The following is a 21,656-nucleotide window of genomic DNA, read 5'->3' as shown; positions in this document are numbered from 1 at the left end:
ACAGTATACACAGCAAACATTCAGTTCCATGGTACAGGCCTGTTTCTAAGTAGCATGGCATACAATCCCTGTACCAAACCACTGCAGTATTTTTGTATGTGTAAAGTCACCGTTTGCACAATTGTTTTACAAATGAAATGCTGGTGTTAGACAGAATTTTCCATTTACTGTGACAGGACATAATAGATTTTTAAGCTATTGTCTGATACAGTAAGCACACGGTTTACACATAATACAGAACAGAGGACCACAGTGAAAGCAATCATAGCACACGCAAATCTCCGTAATGCCATCTCTGTTTACTCACGAAGGGCTGGCTTTTGTCCATCTATAAATACTGTAATATACAACATGATTACTGCTGTTAGCACTAACATATTCACTTCTGGAGGGGAAGACCCAGAAATGACCTTCCCAGAATGCTTTGGATTTATTCAGGCGTTACTGAAGGAAAACAAACGGACACCACAAAGTTCAGAACAACAGATATTATCACTCGATATGCTCTGTATTTCACAGAGGAAGTGTCATGACAGAGTTCAGATGGCACTTTTGTGTGCTAAACATCTGCTTGGTGATGCATTCGGAGGGATGGAAAGTGTTATAGTGTGAATAAAGATGCAACAACTGCATGTCGTCATCAGAATGAGTTGGCGTTGTGCTAAGTCTTTCCAATAGCACCATATTTTTCATACAAAACACACACTGCAGAGGAAGAGAAAGCGGCAGGCCTTTGCTGAAACCCTCTGCAACGGCACAGCTCTAATGTTTCTGAGACGCTCTAAAAACAGCTCTAATGTTTTCGAGACGACATGCTCTTAGAAGTCCCGTGCGTGAGTCACAGACAGCTGCTACAAATAAAAATCAGGAGTAATGAATCCAGCAGAGACACTAAAGCTTTATGTAATAGAAAGACAATAATTATACCTCAAGCTCAATATCTGCAGTGAAAGAGAGTGCAAAAGAAAACGTATACAGTAAAGAACAGACTAAGATAAGCAATTTTCATTTAATTATTTTTCCATTATATCTGGTACTTAAAGATCAGATAATTAGTACAAATTAATGAGAAAATCTCTGGCATCTTCTAATTGTTATTAGTATAAAGTAAAACAAACTTATAAAACTATGAATTTTTTTTATTATAATTAAATATTATAACTGATGGTTTCTATTAAAATGTGGTGTATTTAAATTTCTTTTTTAAACAAAAAGATTGTAAATAAAGTTGTAAATAAAACAAATATTATTGGAGTTTGTCTTACAATTTCCATATACATACAATTGGCTTTTGTTTGTAATTAATTGTGTAATGCATTATTTGCTGAGTGAAAATTGTTTCTAAGCCTTTTTTTTAGTAGAATCAATGCAGATCTGTTGACTTGTAAATCAATGACTAGGTCATAATTATGACAAATTATGACAAAATAAATCAACAGTCATAATTTTGACTTTTTAATACGAGTTTATTTGTATGTATTTTAATTCATAGTCATTATTATGACAGGTCAAAATTATGGCCAAAAATAATGACAACAATATGGCCATAATGACAACTTAGAATGCATTAATACAAATCATAAATATAGTCAAAATTGACTTCTTGTCTTAGTTATGATTATTTGTATATATTTTAATAGACTAAGTCATAATAATGGCAGTCAAAATCATGACCAAAAACCAACTTAAATTACCAAACACAAGCAATCTAACTTTAATAAAAATACCATGAAGTTATTTTACTGCAATGCATTAACTGATTGGGAACTTTAAAGAACTAAATTCCTCCTGTTCTACTAACTTAAGCTAACACAACAAATCAAGTCCTTTCTTCATCACTCTCAATTAACATGAAGCAGCATAGTATAATACAGTAAAATGTCATTCATCTACAGTGCTGTAAATGCAGCAAAATGTCTACATCAGGAAGTATTACAAGAAAAACTATGCAACAAAGCATAGTAAAACTACACACACACACACACACACTTCTTTGCTATCTATCAGGACATATACAATACTTTATTTTTAACGACTATTATAGAATAAACCAAACCCAATAACTTTTTTTAAAAATAAACATTGTTTACTCCATTCATGAGAAGTTTTACATAAGTTCATCCCCAAATATGCCCGAAAGGGAGGTTTATCAGATTTAGCTCACTTCTGGAAACGAATTTGTCCCCGAAGTGCATCGAAGTGAACCCACACACACACACGTTGGACGGCATGTGAAAGAGCCACATGGAACACGGTAACTTGATCTAGTGACTGCAGAGGAGGACAGACACGCTAAGAATAGTTTCTACACACAGCACACGCTCGCAGCGCACATGTGGACGATAGAAAACCTGTATTTTGATGTGAAGTAGTAGTGAATGAGCACTAATTTGAGAGAGTGCGTGGGTCGAAATGACCCAGTCACACTTTCGTAACGTAAAGAGGCATTTGTCATCGTGCGATGGGAATTTTTTGAATTTTTTTTATTTCAATGGCAATGTGTTCTCAGTTTCAAATTCAAAATACATATATGACACATATATGAGAACCTAATATACTTGTATAATATTCATATTCACACACTCAGGGTTGGTGTTTACATTTTACTTAGAAAATGAATACATAATGCACAATCTTATTATAAACACATCATTACAAAAATCATTTGTAATCTTAAATTAAAATGAAATGTCTTAACCTCTTAAATAATTGGTGTTACAATTCAATTAATACCCAAAAGACAATTAGAATTATTTAACTTGCATTCACAACCAATCAATTCCCAATCGCTAAAATCAAGTCCTATTTGTTTTATTTTTGAATATTCAGTTTTCCTAGAAAAATGCAAATAGACAAAAATCTGAGTTAAATGGTATAATTGCGAACAGTTTTCAATAAGGTTCAATTCTGTTGCTGTTAATTCATCACATTTATCTAATGTTAACTCACACGACTTAATGTTAAAAAAAAATCTAATATTAGATGTAGAAATTAACTAAAATGTATAAGTATTGCTCAAGTATTGCCCATGAATAAAGTATTGTCTTATGTATTTTAACTTAAAAGTATTTTGAGCATTATCAAATTTGACAAAATATTTAATAAACAAAGAATACGTTTTTAAAGATATGCATACAAAATCTGACATTTAAGAAACGTAAAAATATTTTGCTCATTTTGTGTGTTTTTAAACAGACTGTGGAAAAATCATCAAATCTGAAGTAATTCTTCAGATTATCCTGAAAATAATTATTTTTTTAACATCCTCTGCAGTGGTTTTGAATGCGAAGTCGAGCTGTGTTTGGCTACTGCTGAGGGTCATATGACAGAGCCGAGCTTCCAATTACGGGAAAGCATTTCCTATTTGGGCATTTACCAACACTCATGCTCATACATGAACACGCCTCACACACAAACACATCCTCTCTTCCGTCACAGCACACAAATGCATAAATCACACGCAGATTATTACACAGAATATTCACACTATGTGCTTCCAGGAGATCAGAACAGTCTTCAGGGAAAGCGAGTCTCAAACGCAGAACACACCCCTCACACGCTTTCATAAAAAACAACAGGCCACTCACAGCTCGCGTCTCAGGCCTGACCGCTATAACAACATCATCTGAACATCCTGCTGTCATTGGTCCAGTAAATGTGCTCCCCTCCCCCAACCGTCTGCTGAAATCATACGACACTCAATATAAAAACACTGATAAAAACACTACAACAACAAGAGCTCTGCTCAAGTGAGGCAAGTAATCCCTGATCAACACAACACAACCTCAAGAGTGACACGACACAACAGCAAGTCACGGCCAACATCTGTATTCCCAAGGAACACCGCAGTCAAAATATGTTCTGTGCCATAAGCAAAAAGCAGAAATAAGGAAATGATTTTATTTTACAACGTCAAAATTATAGAACAGAAGTATGCATGAACACAATTACATGGATGTTTTTTAGGAAAGGCTCGGTTTCAAAACCAGTGAGCAATCTTGTCATTTACTGCCTACATAGGCAGCATCATTGTAAGTGACAGATTTAGAATGCATCCCTGCATCAGAATATGCATTCTTACCTACATACAGCAGTTGGCGAAAAACAGTATTCTGATACCGATACTGAGTATCAGATCGATGTAGGGCTGAAACGATTCCTTGAATAACTCGAGTAACTCAAATACAAAAAAAAAAATCATTGAGGAAAATTATTTGCCTCGATGCTTCATTTAGTCCATTTACTGTAATTACACACGGAACACTGTGTTTCCCCACAGACCATTATTACTGACGCGCAATCTGATAAACACTGGACATATTTAAAGGTGCTATATGTAAGATTTTGACTCTACTAAAGCATAAAAATACCATAACGTGTTTGCAGATATTTAAGAAACATGCTAAGTTAACATACTTGTTTATCTGATAAAACAATGCGACAGTCCGTTATTCTCCTTTGAAAATGTGTGTTCTGGGCCAGAATGTCGGTCTCTGTTTTGGTTTGTGAAACCCGCCCACTGCCAGTTTACCCAATTGTATTTCGACACCCTGGGTTGCCAGTTGGCGGAAAACACAGCGCATTTCATTTCGTTCATCGTCAAATTCGCTCGTTCATGTTTGTGTCATCAATCTGGCAACCTGAGTGTGCGTCAAGTCTGAGGAGGAGGGGCCGGGTAAAAAAACCCTCTCCAATATTTTGAATTTGGACTGCAATACCTAGTTCAACCACTCGGTGTCAATCCTACATACAGCACCTTTAAGAAGGTAAATCAATATATGGTGGCTAGTTATGATGTCCCTAAGTTAGCTATGTTTTGTGAAAGAATAAGCACCATTCATGTTGATCGTCTCATTCTCTCTGTGACGCACACACACACAGACATACAGTTATGCCTAAAAATACCACAGAAAGATACTCAATATCACACGAAGAGTGCCAGTTTTCACCTCTAAAAGCAAGCATGATTACAATTGTGATACTGATTTTATGCAACAGTTCAATAAACAAGAAGTTAATATTAAGAGACTTACGTTTTAGACGCTTTATTTTGCCAAGAAAAAATAATTCCAAACACAGCCACAGCGCTGTTTTGCGTCTCTTAGCAACATGACGGTGTTTCATTCCTGAATGAATCAACCATTTAAATGATTCGGTTCAGTCGCAATGACTCACTTATCAACAGTGACTTGCTGGTTTTAATTTCACATTTAAAGTATCTTTTCATTTTTTACAATAATTGTACAAAATCAGTAGTCAATGTTTTATGTTTAAAATGACAAAAAAAATTATGTATTTGTAACTGCAGGTTAAATGCATTCATGTCCTTCTGAGCTGAATTAAATAGATGCAAATAGGCCTACATCTTCAGATGCAACTTCTGTGTTTTCTCTGCATTGCAAAGATGAATTTTGTTGATACTGATATCATTTATTTGGTAACAGCCCAAATGTCTTATTATTCTAAATGACTGATTAAATGTAAGAATTTAACTCCAAAGATTATTCACTCTTTTAGAAAAAAAAGAAAGGCTTTTTAAAGGTAAAACAAGTTTTACACACACACACACACACACACACACACGTATGTAGAGAACAATTTAAGAGGGTTTATTCTCTAAGTAACAAATTTCATGTTGCAGAAAAATGTTTATGAATTGTGTTTTTCTATGATATTCTGAAGTGTTAATTTTGACAGACAGCAAATGTTTATTTAGTTTTAGTCAAGTCTTTTGACTAAAAATTTCGATTTAGTCATATTCTAGTCATCTGAATTGTTTTAGTTGTAGTCTACTTCTATATCACAAGATTTTAGTTGAATAAATCTACAGTATATTTTGTAATCTCAAATCTATCAGGTTTAGTTAAATTGTAATCCATCAAGTAGCTATTCTCTAAAATTTCTGAACCAATTATATAGCCTACTCATTGAGAAAACATGCTTGCTGTCACTATAAGACCTAACGCACAGATCCAATAAACTTATACACATTATCGCCTCGTTTTCATCTGTAAAAACTATGACGTAAACACTGATTCTGAAGTGCACAATGGTAGTGAAGCGACAACTGACGCTGATATAACCGTCGCAAACTAAGTTTTGAACCAAATTTAGTACCTACTAGACAGCATACGATTATGCGTCACAGAAAAGCACAAAATAACACAAAGTTTGACTAACTTCTGATTCCAATGGAGTCTGGAGGTAGTATATTGCAAAGCTAATGTTGAAATGCTACAAATATTAAATAAAACGTTCAATTTATTAGATTTCATTTTTAAACAATAATAATTATTGTATTATTCATAAATAAACATTGCGACCAGCTTGGATTGATGTTTTTTCTACAGGATACTTAGTTAGGTATTGTGGGATTGCTTTATTTGCAAAAGAAACATCAGGTTATTGCATTATACTTGGCCAAAATGAGTCATGTCTGAAATTTATGAATGCACCAATTAAAAAAAAAAGGGTTTTGCAATAGTTTGCAGAAAACAATGAAAAAAGCTAAATGCAAATAATAAAATGAAACAGTATAGGCTAATTATGCATAGTTCAAATAGCAAAATAAACAGGCTTATCAACCTTTAAAAGAGAGGAGAAAATGCTTCACATATCTTTTGTTGACATGAAAGGGTGTGCATCCAATCAAATGCTATGAGAAACAGCAGGAAATAGTCCTGCTGCACATGAATATACTGGTACACTGAAAAACACAACATATAACTGCACTTAAGTTTTCCCTAGTGTTTATAACTGACAGCGAGACTTTGCCAAAACACTGTGCAAAGGGGAAGGAAAGGGTTAACTGTCCGAGAAGCGAGCGCTGAACTTCCTGATCGCAGGGCATCTGAGAAGCTTTAAGAAGCCGGCGGCCTGCTGCTCAGTATGTAGGTTAATGACCACAGATACCCACGCCACACAGAACAATGCACCTTTTACTGCAGATTATACAGCCCAGGGGGGGTCACAAGCGAAGGGAGGTGGAAACTGGAATGACGAGGAACAGCAGAGAGAAAAAAAGAGAGAGAGAGACGGAAACAGACAGAGAGAGAGAGAGAGAGAGAGAGGGAGACAGGGATTAGGGCACAGGCCAGTAGATGAGTGTTGGTCTTGCTGTGGTTGTGTGGTTATAATCAGCTTCCTATAGCGCTCAGGCTGATTACACCTCGATCTGTACAGAGAGGATCAGACAGACAGAAACAGAGACGGCGAGCGACATTAGAAGAGGACTTTAACAATTCTGTCCCCTTAATGACTCCTGTAACGATTTATTATGATTTAGAAATTATATCATATGACTTTGAGACAGATTCATTAAAATGAACTGACTCATACATTCTTGGTGAGTGCACTATAGGGTTGATAAAGAAAAAAAGAGTTTTAAATTCTGATAAAAATTGTAATTGCGATCAAAAAAAAAAAAAAATTCTCTAGGTTTGCAGGTTTTTAGTAAAGCCACAAAACTGGCCAAATATTTTGTGATTATATAATTTTTAGTAGAATTATTACTACTAAAGAATATTAAACAATATAAGAAACATTACTGTTGTAAGATTTCTTTGCAAAATTAAAAATCTGAATTTAAGAAAAATCATACAACATTAATAATAGTGATTTTAATATATTATTAACAGGGTTAGTATCGTTAACTAAAAATATAAAGAGCATTTTTATTAATTGAAAAAAGGCTGAAAGGAAATATAAATATTAGATTTATACTTAAACTAAATTAAAGTAAAAAGATAAAATATGTGTAAACTGAAATAAGTTACATAAAAATGACTACCTAAAAATAAAAAAAATAAAACTCATAAATACCTTTGGGAGAAAAAAAAGACAAGCACAAAATAATAAATAAAAAAACACCACCTAAAATTAAATAATTATTAAATAAATAAAGGTAAATGTTCTTGTATAAATTTGTATTTTCGTATTTTATATTTATATTTGCTTGTGTCCAAAAAAAATAAACAAAGACAAAAAACATGCCTTTTTAACTATAAGTTTATGGCATTTTAATTTTTTAATTAAATATTTTGGATAAATACACAAATATAGATAAATAATCTATTTGGCAACAATGGTTGGTTGTTTAGTCAAAAAGATACCTCTTCCGACTGGAAAACAATCTATAAATAAATAATTTCAGAGTAATATACATTAAGACATATATATAGTGGATATAGCTACAGAGAAGACTTCTGAATATGAGAATAACAGTCTGAAATGTAGAAGCTTAAACACTGGAGCGGTCCGACCCAATGACTCAGCGCGATGCAGGGGTGAAGTTTGGGTGAGTCACAGACACTATAATAGACTTGTCCTGAGATGATATCCCGCATTAATCAGCCTCATGGGAATGACCCGGATTGCAGCGTTTACTCAGACCACTGAGAATACAACAACACCAACGTGAATCCAATGGTAGCTTAATTGCAAAACGTTTTAATTAGAAAATGCATTTGAAACCGCTTCCAATGCAAAACTGAAAAGGCAACGTAAACAAGACAGCACAAACATTATTCATCAAATTCACTGAGAGCGAGCATCATTACTGAATTCACAACCCCGACATCTGCTGTCAGGAGACGTCTAGACAGGGTCAGAAAGGTCAAACAATGCCTAAACAGCTTCTAAACACTAAAGAATAAACAGGCCAATGCAGGGTTCAGCTGCTAAAAGAAAAAAATCTGCCAGAAAGTCTAGTTGTGATGTCCAAACAAAAACCTGGCATTTATTTACATACATGCGTTATTGCATTAAATTAACTTTAATAATAAATGCCAAATAATTAAAAAAGGGAATTAAGACTATAAATATTATTTAAAACTTCTGATGATGATGATGATGATTAATAATAAATGAATAAATAAATAAATAAATTTAAAAAATATTTAAATAATACATAAATTGATTGAAAAAATTGGGAAAAAACAAAAACAACAACAAAAAAAAAAAGGTAAGATGTTTTCAAAATATCTTTATTTTTGTAGACAATGTCGGCAGATATTACTTGGACCACAATGACAAAACTGCAGCAAAGACAATTTTTCTTTCCTGTCCAACATGGTATCTAATAGAAAACTGTGCATATATCAATGCAATATAATGTGATATATCAATATATGACTGTACTGGCACTGCTAAAGCAAATGAACTGTAGTAATTGTTGCATTTTGATGGAAACTTGTGAGTTAGGGAGAATTTTACACGGAAATGAAAATGGTGTTTTGATGTGAGAAACACTGTTCTACCCATTTCTTTACAAATAAAAATACTAAAATAAAATAAAAAACCTAACAAAACCACCGTATCAAAAAAAGACAAACCATCAAGGCAAACAATCCCATTATTAAATATGAGCAAACAGACAGCGTTCCTGACAGCACAGGCCTCTGGGTTTAAGCCAGCGCTGTCTTGAGGTCGGCTGTTTCTTCCGCTCTATTCACTATTCGGCTCTTTCAATTTCAAGTCTGTTCACCGGCGCTGGAATGTGACTTAAACCCGTCAGTCAAAAGCAACAAATCTTTTATTCCTCCTTCCTTTGAGCTTCAGTTAAAACACAGTAATCCCATATTGCTGCCACGCTAAGAACAGAATCATGGGTAAAGACGTAAGATATCCACATCTGCCTCCTCAGTCCCTTTCATCCACACATCCAATCGCATTCATTTCCTTGCCAGAGAGAGCGAATGAATATCGCCAAGCTCTGATATCCTGCCAAAACCTGCTAAATTTTTGCACGCTTGGACCTCTAAATGATTCTATTGGCTGAAAGGACCTTCTGGGGTTTTCCATTCAGTGCCTGATTACAAATACTAGACACACACACACATATGTGTGTGTGTGTGTGTGTGTGTGTGTGTGTGTGTGTGTGTGTGTGTGTGTGTATGTGTATGAAATATATATATTTTATGTGTGTGTGTGTGTGTGTGTATATATATGTGTATATGTGTGTGTATAGATATATATATATATATATATATATATATATATATATATATATATATATATATGTATATACACATACACACATACATATATACATATATACATATATATATATATATATATATATATTATGATTTTGATGATCTTAAAAACTGTTAACCTCAAAACAACTGCATCATAAGCCATGCTTTATTGTTTGAAATTAACTAGTCATAAATGCCAAATATGAATTTGTACAAAAAAGGGGGGAAAAATAATAAAGATCATTTTTATTATGAATAAATACATAAAAAAGGATATCTTTAATAAAATCATATATTTATTTACTTAAAGTAAATATTTTTCATTAAAAACATCAATAAAATATTACTACTGTTGAGAATGAATGAAAATATTATTATTATTATTATTGCATAATTTGTACATTTGCATAATTTTCAACATTTTAATGGGCAAATGTTTACAGTATTTCATTAAATTAATATTGTTTGTAAACCTGTTTTCACAGAAGCTATAGTTTCTAAAATAAAAGTTTAAAATAAACAGACAGGCACAGAGAAAATACTGTACAGGTACAGCAAGCTCACTGTTCGAAAGAAAAATATAAATATTGGGGTGGGGGTTTATATTAATATATTTCTGAAGGGAACTGACTTTCTGGCAACTGGCATTTTTCCCCTCTTTTATCACTGCTGATCCATAAGCGCCACCTGCTGTCAGAGAGTGAATCTGTGTTCTCATTCAGCCTGTTTTTGTTTCATGCAGGTTTTATCTTTGTATCTTTGTTTGTATTGTGATTACAATGCAGTGGTTGGTTAAAATTTTTATTGCCTTTTTTTTTTTTTTTTTTTAAATAATGTTTAGTTGTTGTAGTAGTAGTAACTGCCCAATTTTTGCAAAAACAGTTTCACGGCAAGGAAAATTATTTATGGCCGGTAAATTTTCTCAAGTCACCAGCCACTGGCAGATGTGAAAGTTAGTTTTAGGCCCTGCTTGCAAGCATTCATTTCACAGTGCAGTTGTTTTACAACATATGGCTATTACTGTCATAGGAATAATAATATAAAATTATTATTATTATTGTTTTAATTGGTTTGGCTTCCAAATTCACCAGTGAGACTGAGACACTATATCACAACTAAAAAGAGGGTTGAGTCCCCTTTAAATTTCAAGTGCAATTCAATTCACCAGCTTTTTTCTTTTAGTTTGCACACTGTACCTGTGTTGGAGCTCTCAGTTTTGAACTTTCAAAGTGCACCGGATTAATGAATTTAACTTTAAAATGTACAAAAAAATGTTATGGGGGGTTATGCCCCCGGACACCCCTAGAGGGATCAAAGACCACCCACCACAGTCTCTCAAAATCCTGTGGGAAACACGGTATATGTATATATACAAAATAGTCAAAAGTTTAAACAAATCTACTTGTTCTTTATTACACTAAGTATGTATTACATTGTTAGTACTGAAATTATGACTGCATACATGTTTAAATGGCTATTTTGACACCAGGATGATCAAGCATTAAGTTCATGCTAATATTTTGTATAACGTGTGAACTCCAGATAAAATAAACAGGCTCTTGTACGGCAGCTCATGTCATGCTGCAGCTCCTGCAAAACCAGCACAAGACCGTCAACCGTCTCGACACAACCACACTCATAAAAAGAGCATAACAACAGTGCAAGCCGTCTCACGTTCCAGTCAAGCACATGCCGTGCAAACGGAAAGCTCTGCCCACTTTTGGCACAGACACACATGTTGTGCACCAGCAACACACTGCTGTCAAAGTAGGTGTCTTGTTCCTGTATTAGGGAGGTTGGTATCACTTCACATGAATCTAGCATAATCCTACACTCACACAAAAACACGCACATTTAATTCAACAGAGAACAATATTAGTTTTGCATCCTCTTTTGTACACAACGTGCTCAAAAAGACAGGACCAGGCAATGCACCACCATTTCCCAAATTACAATCAAACGCTGCCAAAATCTGCCAAGGGTTGAACAGGCAGCCATGTGTTCACCAAAGTGACCGAACTAGTTTGTCTTGCATCTAGGATTTTGACACAACCCTTCATTATGTCGTTATGGTGTCAGATTCGCTGTCAGGACGTTTCAGAGATCTGCACACTAATATTGATCAAAAAAAGTCTACATGTGCAGATGCACCAAAGTGTTTTCTGAATTCACTTTAAAGTAGGCCTGGGCGATACGGCCAAAAACATTATTAGTTTTTTTTTTCATATCATATGATATTCATTTACCATTAAGGAACTGCTTTCCACATGTTTGTTAGACCTTGAGAAATCTAACGTCTTAAAGGTGACATATCATTAATAACTGTGTTTTTAAGTTTTTTGTGTCCTTTAAAGGTGACAGGTGCATCTACCAACCAAGAAAACGTGAAAAGGATTAGGGATGCATTGATCCGATACTCAGGATCAGTATTGGCTCTGATACTGGCATTTTCTGCGGATCGGGTATCGGTCAGACGAGACCGATCCAAATCCGATATTGTGCATATTTCTGTGTTCTGAAGCTGTTTCATAGTCAAATGTGAGGTACAGATGAATATTTAAGTCATTAAATTCAAGTTCACAAACTCTTCTCTCCGCTGCGGCTGTCTGTCATCCTCCATTCAGCAATCAAACAGCGTGTTGCGTTCGGTTTCTACAGTCAAAACGATGAAACTCTCTTCAAGAGTGCACAGTAACAGGTTTTAAACTGTTCAGAGAAAAGGCTTAATAAACTAACGCACAGATTTAAAACACTAAGTATCAATATCTCTTCCCTTTGTTCTAGTGATGTCCGGTTCATGAAAGAATCGTTCGATTTAACCGGTTCTTCTTAGTGAACCAGCTGAACCAGTTCACCAAATCGGACTGAATCGTTTGAAACGTATTAATCCACAAATTACTTAAGTTTAGAGCTGAAACAACTAATCGATTTAATCGATTAAAATCGATTATTAAAATAGTTGTCAACTAATTTAGTAATCGATTCGTTGCTAAATAATTTTTATTTGCCATAAGCGGCTCATTTCGTGCATATTTTAAATCTGCGGTGACCAAAGTGTGGCAGTAATGAGCCACCGGAGGTTTTACTCAGCCAGTACAGCAGGAGAAGCATCGACTAGCCAATAGCTGGCCTCGTTTTATGTCACGTGCTTCCCGCACAGCGTCTCTCTGCAGCATTCAGCGTGATGGGTGAGGCAGGCGGCAGTGGAGTAAGCTCGAGTAAGAAAAAAAGAAAAAAGCGGAAGATAAAACTAATCGGACGAAGTCATCCAAAGTGTGGGAGCAAAAAGAGAGCAAGCCTAACTGTTAAGCCCTGAACATTTGGACATGTTGACCTTTTTGCACTGCAATGCAAAGTTTTTCTCAAATAATGAGTTAATAGTGTTCTGCCTCATTTCCCACAGGTAGTTGAATTCCTGTCAGTTCAGGCATAAGCTGTTTTGTTAACATTTTATCGCTTTATTACATTTTTGAATTTTGCACTGTTATAAGGACCACTACATATTTAAATCCGATGACAATCACAGTGTGCAAAGACTTTTATTTGTGCAGATTCTGTAGTACAATGTTGTTTGCAAATGTTTAGTCGTAAAGGCTGATAACATTGCTTTTAACAATTAACATTTAAAGCTTTGTCGTTTACCAGTCCATAATTCAGTCTTGCAGCCTAATTATGACTGACTGAGAGAGGTTAATGTTTAAATGTATTTGAAATGCACTTTTTTTCTAAGCATTCACTGCTCTTTTTCACACAGCAGGTTTTTTGTGTGTCCAATTTTTTTTCTGGACAACCTTCTGATGGATTTTACTTTAAATTTTACTTTAAAATGTGAGTTCCATTCAGGTTTGATGCCATTGGGACTTTATTCGAAGGATTGTTTACAATTTCACAGCATAAGCTATAAAGCTGTTTCCCAGGTATAAGCTGTGTGTTTACAGGAAAAAAAATAATAAAATGCAATTTACTGCAATTTTAATTCTGTTTTATTCTTATTCTTCGTGATAATATGTTCTGAAAGATTCCTTAATAAGCTTTGTTCGGGATGTTAAACTACTTTAGGAGCCCTAAGGATTGCCATGGTGAAAACATTATTTGAAACCTCCTTGTGAAATTTGCTAGAGTATGTATGGGTCAGTGTTTTGATTGCAGAAGAGTTCGACAAAGGATAACTAACACATAATAAAACACAACTCCAGGTATGTTTTTGATGAGGATATGACAATGCAAAATGGTTAAAATCTCTAAAAGGTCTATGTTGAATGATAAAGACCCTTTGTTAATAATTTACTTGGGGAAAAAATTGGCAAAACTAAAATATAAGTACATAAACCGATTCATCGATTAATCGTAAAAATAATCGACAGATTAATCGATTATCAAAATAATCGTTAGTTGCAGCCCTACTTAAGTTGTTCACTTTTTTATCGTGGCTCCCTCTGAATCGAAATAAACTAATATCCAATAAGAGTGACGATGAGGTCAACACAAAAAAGTAGGCTATAGAAATTCTACATTGATTTTTTTTTTTAAACTGCGCTGGTATCGGATTCGGCAGATACTCAGAATTTTCAGGATCGGATCGGATTGGTTCTGAGAAAATGGTATCGTTGCATCCCTAAAAAAGATTAACCCATGGACCCGTGGACGAGTCTAAACTTTTAAAAAGAATATCTCTTTGCGTTTGAGACTTTAGTCTTTGCAACTTTAGGGATCTTATCTATTCATAAAAAGCTTGTAACACTCCAAAGAGAAAGGAAAACTGGAAATCACATCATATGACCCCTTTAATACAAATGTATTATTGGTGGTAATCAAATGAAGGCATAAAACATTAACTATTTCATGAATCTTTTAAAATACAATCAAATAAAAACCATGACAGGCTCCCAGAAGCTGGATAATGACTACAAATATATCAATGTACATATACGAGTCTGGCAGATTCTGTATATTGGACTATCTGTCAATATTTGGTGATTTTGAGATCTCTGGCATTCATTGATAGACCAATATATAAGCCAGACTGATATTTAACTATTCTCAATATTAAAAAAAAATGACAGGAGTCTTTTTTAAAATTAAAACACAAGTAAGTGTAGTTAAGAAGTAGATGGGACTGTCGTGGTCTGTGTTTTGATGTGTCTCTGCTGTAATTACATTCATGATGGTGTTAGGAGGTTTGAATGGATGAGTAGTAGGGCTGGGTAAATAAATATCGATCTCTCTATTATAATTGATTCTCATTTTTATGAAATGATATTGATTCTTAAATCTCAAGAATCGATTAGTCTACCCTGTGCTCAGTTAATTGACGGAACATTGAAGGGCACTTCCCATCCAATAAATCACAACAAGCATTGTGCTTTAGTAATTTTAATATGAAACAAAGTTTCAGATTTCCAATTCTGTTCATTGTACTGCAGTATTCAAACAATAAATGCCGTTTTAGCACTGTTTAATGTGGAGTGTACGTGGCAGCGCGAGGCACACATGAAGTGATCATCTACTCCACATTAATACCAGTTTAAGCATAAAATAAACATGACTAAACATCCGAAGGCAAGTTTAAAAGAGTACAACATTATAATCCATATCCTGTCTCAGGTAATCGCTCAATCAGTGTTTCAGCCATGCAAAGACTTGAATATAACGGCTTGTAAACAATGTCACGTAACGTCACATTTACCTCAGAAAAAAACATATTCGGTGACCATAAACTCATTAATAGTCAGCTAGAAAAATAAACTGTAGAGGAGCATTTTGCTAAACATATGCACCATATAACATACTCATTATAACTTTTACTGTTCTTCAATGTTTAATTTATATTTTTTATGACAACCACCATTTAAATGTTTATATTTAAAAAAATGAATTGAAGTAGAAACATTATGTAATTGTTACTTTTATTATAAAAACTTAAGTGTAATTTAAGCAGCTGTTTAGCCTAAAAAATCAGTCAGTTTTTAACATTCAGTATTATAGTAATGCAGTACCAACTGACTCTCATGCATATTTTACAGCATTATTTAAGATATTTTTTTTTCCTTGAGAAAATTTTGCATGTTTACCAGATAAATATCCAATGTAATATTATTCATAATATTGAATCGAATCGAATTGAATTGGGAATCAAATCTTGTGAATGAGAATCGAATCGTGTAGGTAATGTGTGCTAGAACAATGGAGAAGACAAGAACGTCTCAAGTTCTCCAGACAGTCTGCTGAAGAGCATGAGGATGCTGGCTGTCTCATCTCAAGTGTCAGAGACATGACATTGCGAGATGGCCTGACCATTGTTTGGAAGCTCTTTTACAAAGCTTGCAGGAAACACAACATTAGACCTAAGCAATCGAGTTTTACAACTTGATTCTCCGGTACGCCAGCATAACTGAATATTACATTTGCTGTACACTGATGGAACTCAGCCAATGCAACTTTTGCACAACAACGATAAAAAGCAACACTATATGTTTTAGATGCACTCGTATCAAACTACTGTATATAGATATAAACTGTATTGCCTCACCGTATCGCTTATAAAAATATATCGACATTTATAGTTACATAGTTATTTCAATACATTTTCTAAAGTGCAAGAAATTTTTTTTTTCCTTGAGAAAATTTGGCTTCTAATCTACTGTAGGCTACCTGATATATATCCAAAATAATCGCTATTGAATCCAATTGGTAATTGAATTCAATCGCAAGCTTGTGAATGAGAATTGAATCAAATCGTGAAATGTGTCTCAAAACCCAGCCCTAGTGGAAACGCAAACCGAGCAGAGCCGTACCACACAGTGGAAAGGTGCCATATGTTTGCCAAAAATTAAAGGTATTTTTACATTTCATATGATTACATTTTAAAAGATTCAGTCAACTGTTGACGTTTTATACATTAATTTGAATACCAATGTTTTTAATTAATTTGTTTTGTGTCATAAATTTATAACAGCCAGAGGATTTCTGAAATAATAAAAACTATCTCCTAGAACATTATTATTTTTGTACAATTTTAAAGCTGCAGTCCATAATTTGTTTTGGTTAAAAATGATCCGATATTTGAGCAAGTACATGACCAGCCAGCGTTCAAAACTATCGCCTTACTTTAGCCTGATTCACAACGGTTACCTTATAATAATGTTTGCTAATTTGAGTGGTACGGGAAGGTTTTCACGGGAAATTCGAGCATGCTGCTGCGTCATTACATCACGCATGTAAACAAAGTTGTCCCAGCTACTAGGCTATAGCATGTGAGGATCCTGCAGGTGACGGATCGTTTATAGCCTTTTCTCACAGCAGCTAGAATAATTAATTTTATCATTTTGATGGCGGATTGTAATCCAGAAAGAATTATGTGTTTAGGAAACACATGTGAATGAAATTATATTCTAGTTTTAAATGTGCTTATGATTACAGATTACACTAGATCTTTATTTTAAAGACAGCCAGTTCTAAGGGAGCATAATTTGCTTTTTGGGTTCAAAGGATTTCTTAATATGAAATTCAAATGTTATGACAATTAGAGATTAGACTGTACAGAAACTGAAATCACATGCTGATACACACTATACACACAGTCACGCTGTGCTGATGGTGTTAACATTAAGGATTTGAGAGTAAAGTTTAACAATAATAATAATTTGCATGGTCTGATGTGATATGAGCTAAGCGATCGTTACACTTAACCACTGGTAGCACGATTTATTGCAATGCTTTTTCCTCAGTTGGTCAGAACAAAAGTGGCAGGCTTGTTACTTGTACAGATGTCAATAGACGGTGACAATTCTTATTTGGGTCATATATTCCAAGACGTTGGCTAGAATCTATGATTACTAAGTATAGGATTCACACCGGTGCGGTGACTGACTCCCACACATTTACCTCAAAACATTAGATTCATCCGCACTGGAGCGGTGCCGGAGCACAACCCACGCAAAGAACATAATTCCGCACACAGCTGCAATTGCATATTTTCAAACAGAGATGGCAACAAAGAGGCAAAACTTACGGACTGCAGCTTTAATGAAATATTATATTGTTAAAGTTTTTTTAAATTAATTGATTAGACATCATTTTTGATTATTAAAATTTAATTAAACCATTAAAATATAAGCCAGAAAAAAATTATAATGACCAAAGAAGTGGTTCATACTGTAGTCAAAGAAATTAATAAAACGCACATCACAACACGTCATCCCATATCTTGACTGACAAAAAATTGAATTTTCAGTCAAACAAAAGATATTCTGTACGGAGCATGAGCATGTCACACTCTTTATGAGTAAATATCAAATGTAACTAAAACATGAGCTGTTACATCACACCGTGTATGGGCTCTGCAGGAAAATGTGACTGTGGTTTCAAATGTGTATGCGTGCCGCCCATGTCTTGAGCGTGAGGAGAAAGTCACTCTACTTCCTGACAGGACGTGTGTACAGACCAGCAAAAACAGACCTGTTGATTGAAGGGTTTCTAGAAACCAGTCGCCTCGCAATACAACAGCGCTTAGCAACACAACGTGAAAATAAACCTTCAGTCATTGCTGCTACACTCTGAGAAATCCAACTGAGCCTTCACTGAGCTCTGCCCCTGGTTACTGTTGCCAAGTCTGATGAGCTTTATAGAATGTCTTAAAAAACAAATTTGGAGATTTCTGTGATCCTCATTCCATAGATGACATTCTTACATGGAATGGAGTGAATTGTAAGTTTCCAAATTATCTTTATAAGCCTTCTCTTAAGCAAACTGTTAAATTTCACAATAACATTTTTAAAAGTTGTAGAGAATCAGCTTAGAGCCAAATGCTTATCAATAAAAAGCCAATAAAAAAAAAGAGAACTTCCTTGTTTTTATAATGATTGCATCTGATAATATTAGTGTAAGTGGAGAAACCTATTCTAAATGAACTTGCAATGCTTTATATAGCACACTTAAAAAAATGCATTATTGAAACAATTGTCACTAGATTGTAATTACTTTTATTTGGCTTTTTTCTGTAAACAAACTGTTATATTTCACCATAATGTGATTTAAAGTTGTAAAGATGGCAAATCAGTTTCTGTTCTAAATATTTCTACAACGCCTTCACTACAGTACACTTAAAAATTGGTGTAGGATTTAGTTGAACTATTTTCACTTGAAAATTGCTAGGAAATTTCACAAATAATTAAAGAAATGTCAAGTAACATTGAATTAAAGGGGTCATATGATGTGATTTCAAGTATTTCTTTCTCTTTGGGGTGTTTCAAGCGGTTCGTGCATAGATAAGATCCCTAAAGTTGCAAAGACTAAAGTCTCAAACCCAAAGAGATATTCTTTATAAAAGTTAAGACTCGTCCACGCCCTCCTAAAATGCCTCGTTTTAACACGCCCCTACATGTCTACGTCACGAAGTGAGAAGATTTGCATAACACCGCCCAGATGTTCACGCAAAGAAAGAAGTTGTAACTTTTGATTCGTGCTGTTGCTGCCAGCGCCATGTTGTGAAGACGCTTTGTGTTTCATTGCGAAAGCGAAAATACTTTGTTTGGCCTTCCAAAAGAGGACACAACTAGAAATCAGTGGTTAAGTTGCATTTACAACACTTTTCCAGAACAATTCAACCCAAATAAACAGATGTGAGCAACGCATTTTATGGAGGACTGTTTCTTGATCCTGGGAGAGTAGCCTACAATGCCAACTGTTCTGACTCACAGTCTGTAAGTACGTTTTCATATTTAAAGGATTTTCCACTGATGATTCAAACGCGAGTTTTTAGCAGTGTAGAGTAGCGCTTGTTATTTGTCATTTCTCTGATGACAAATGCAGATATGCTTTTATTTTTACACAGTGCAGAGCGGCACAAATCAACGCTTAAAAAGACAGTATAAGTCATTATAATCCGTAATTATGTCCCCACTGGATGCAACAAATGGCTCGTTTGTAATGGGTTTTATTGTTTTCTGAACGGGACATGGCATCACAGTATGGTAAGGGGGTGTAACACTGGACAGCTGGCCAATCAGAGCACACCTCACTTTTCAGAACGATGAGCTTTGTAAAAATCGATGCGTTTCAGAAGGCAGGGCATAGAGGAGAAACAATAATGTACAATATGTGGAAAATAATGTGTTTTTTTAAACTTAAACCGCATAAACACATTTCATTACACCAAATACACAAAATAAAGTTCTTTTAGCAACGTCACATGACCCCTTTAAACATGACATTCTGAAGTAGAAATGCTGAAGTACTATTTTCTTGTGACGTGCTCCAAAAATAATCATTTTATTTACAAGTTTTTTTTATAGTGCACTGTGAAATGTTTTGCTACTTTCTCTTCTACGTTGACCTGAATCAATATGTTAATGAATTAACATTTAGTTATTACCATTGATTTAACCAGGAGCAAATCTAAGTCTCCTTATAAGCAAGTTAATTTTAGAACAACGAGAAACCAATACAATCATCTGAAGAACTTATTATGAAGCATCAAGAGCTTTCTTAATCTCCAAAGAATCGTATACCAACTCAAGACCACTATACAGTTAAAAGGGTACTTGATAAGAAGAGGTTTCATCACTGAACCCAAGATGATGCAAATAAAAGAGTATTTCAAGTGTCTGAAATTCCATTGTAGTGGAAAGAACAGCAAGAGGAAAGACTCACATCAGCTGATTCCTACATGCACAGAGAGCCACGCGTTACACAGCCGTCCCGCTGAAGACTTTCAAAGTCTGACCTTTGTGAGGTGAAGGATGAAACTTGACGCATTTTCACAGGGGGTTTCCCCGAACGCCATCGGCTTCTTTAAGGGACTCGTAAAAAGAGGAAACTCAGAGGATTCGTTTGTTCTATGCTAGAGGGGAAAATGTTCGACATTCGTGACATATGCAGCTGCAAATGATAATGTTGATTGCATCACGGTGACAAGAACAGGTGTCTAAAGAGTAAATGGCGGCCAGTGTGGCATGATATTGTGCTTATCTAGTGTTAAACAGTCAGTGAATTTACACAATGCTTGTTGCCTCCTCTCCATACACTAAAGACATCTTAACATCACTCTCTGTGCAAATATACAAATGCAAGCCGATATATCAACCAGATCAATTAATAGGCCAATAATTAGTCATTTTGAAATATATTGTGCCCACATAATCAATTACAAATGTATGTTCAAAATCTATGTACATAACATTTTCCCAATATTTTAGAGAATAAACGCTAAATAAGTAAGTGTTACATACAAATCCAACAAATTTTGTGTTTTGTATTGGAAATTACATTGTTATTTTAAATCGTAAAAAAAAAAGTGTCACAATATTACTGTTTTTAATGCATTTTCGATCAAACAAACGCAGCCTCAGCCAGGATAACAGACTTCATTCGAAAATCTTGCAGACTCTGAACTGCATAACAGTAGTCCACCCTGCTTTCTCAATGTGAATAATCAACACGAAATATTTCAAAACCCATACTGATTGACCACTAGCAGTTGTAAGAATGATCAAATTAGCCAAAAATATTAAATAACAAACATTAAAGAGGCTAATGATGTATAGAATGGTGTTAAAGAAAATCAACCTACTGACTAAATGAGCTATACTACAGCTGTTGGATTACATTTGTTAAGAGCATAATTTAAAAGCGCTTGGGTTTATTTTACGAAATGGATTCAGAGGTCAGTCATACTGGGAG

General features: G+C 34.6%; 1 protein-coding gene across 1 annotated transcript in view; it reads right to left on the bottom strand.

Annotated features, from left to right (window-relative positions):
• LOC109073834 (ankyrin repeat domain-containing protein 12-like) overlaps nt 1–21,656 on the bottom strand; it is a 51,580-nt gene that overhangs the window by 25,255 nt on the left and 4,669 nt on the right.

This window comes from Cyprinus carpio, chromosome B2 (genome assembly GCF_018340385.1).
Source record: "Cyprinus carpio isolate SPL01 chromosome B2, ASM1834038v1, whole genome shotgun sequence".
Classification (NCBI taxonomy): domain Eukaryota; kingdom Metazoa; phylum Chordata; class Actinopteri; order Cypriniformes; family Cyprinidae; genus Cyprinus; species Cyprinus carpio.
This window is presented reverse-complemented; position numbering and strand designations above follow the sequence as displayed.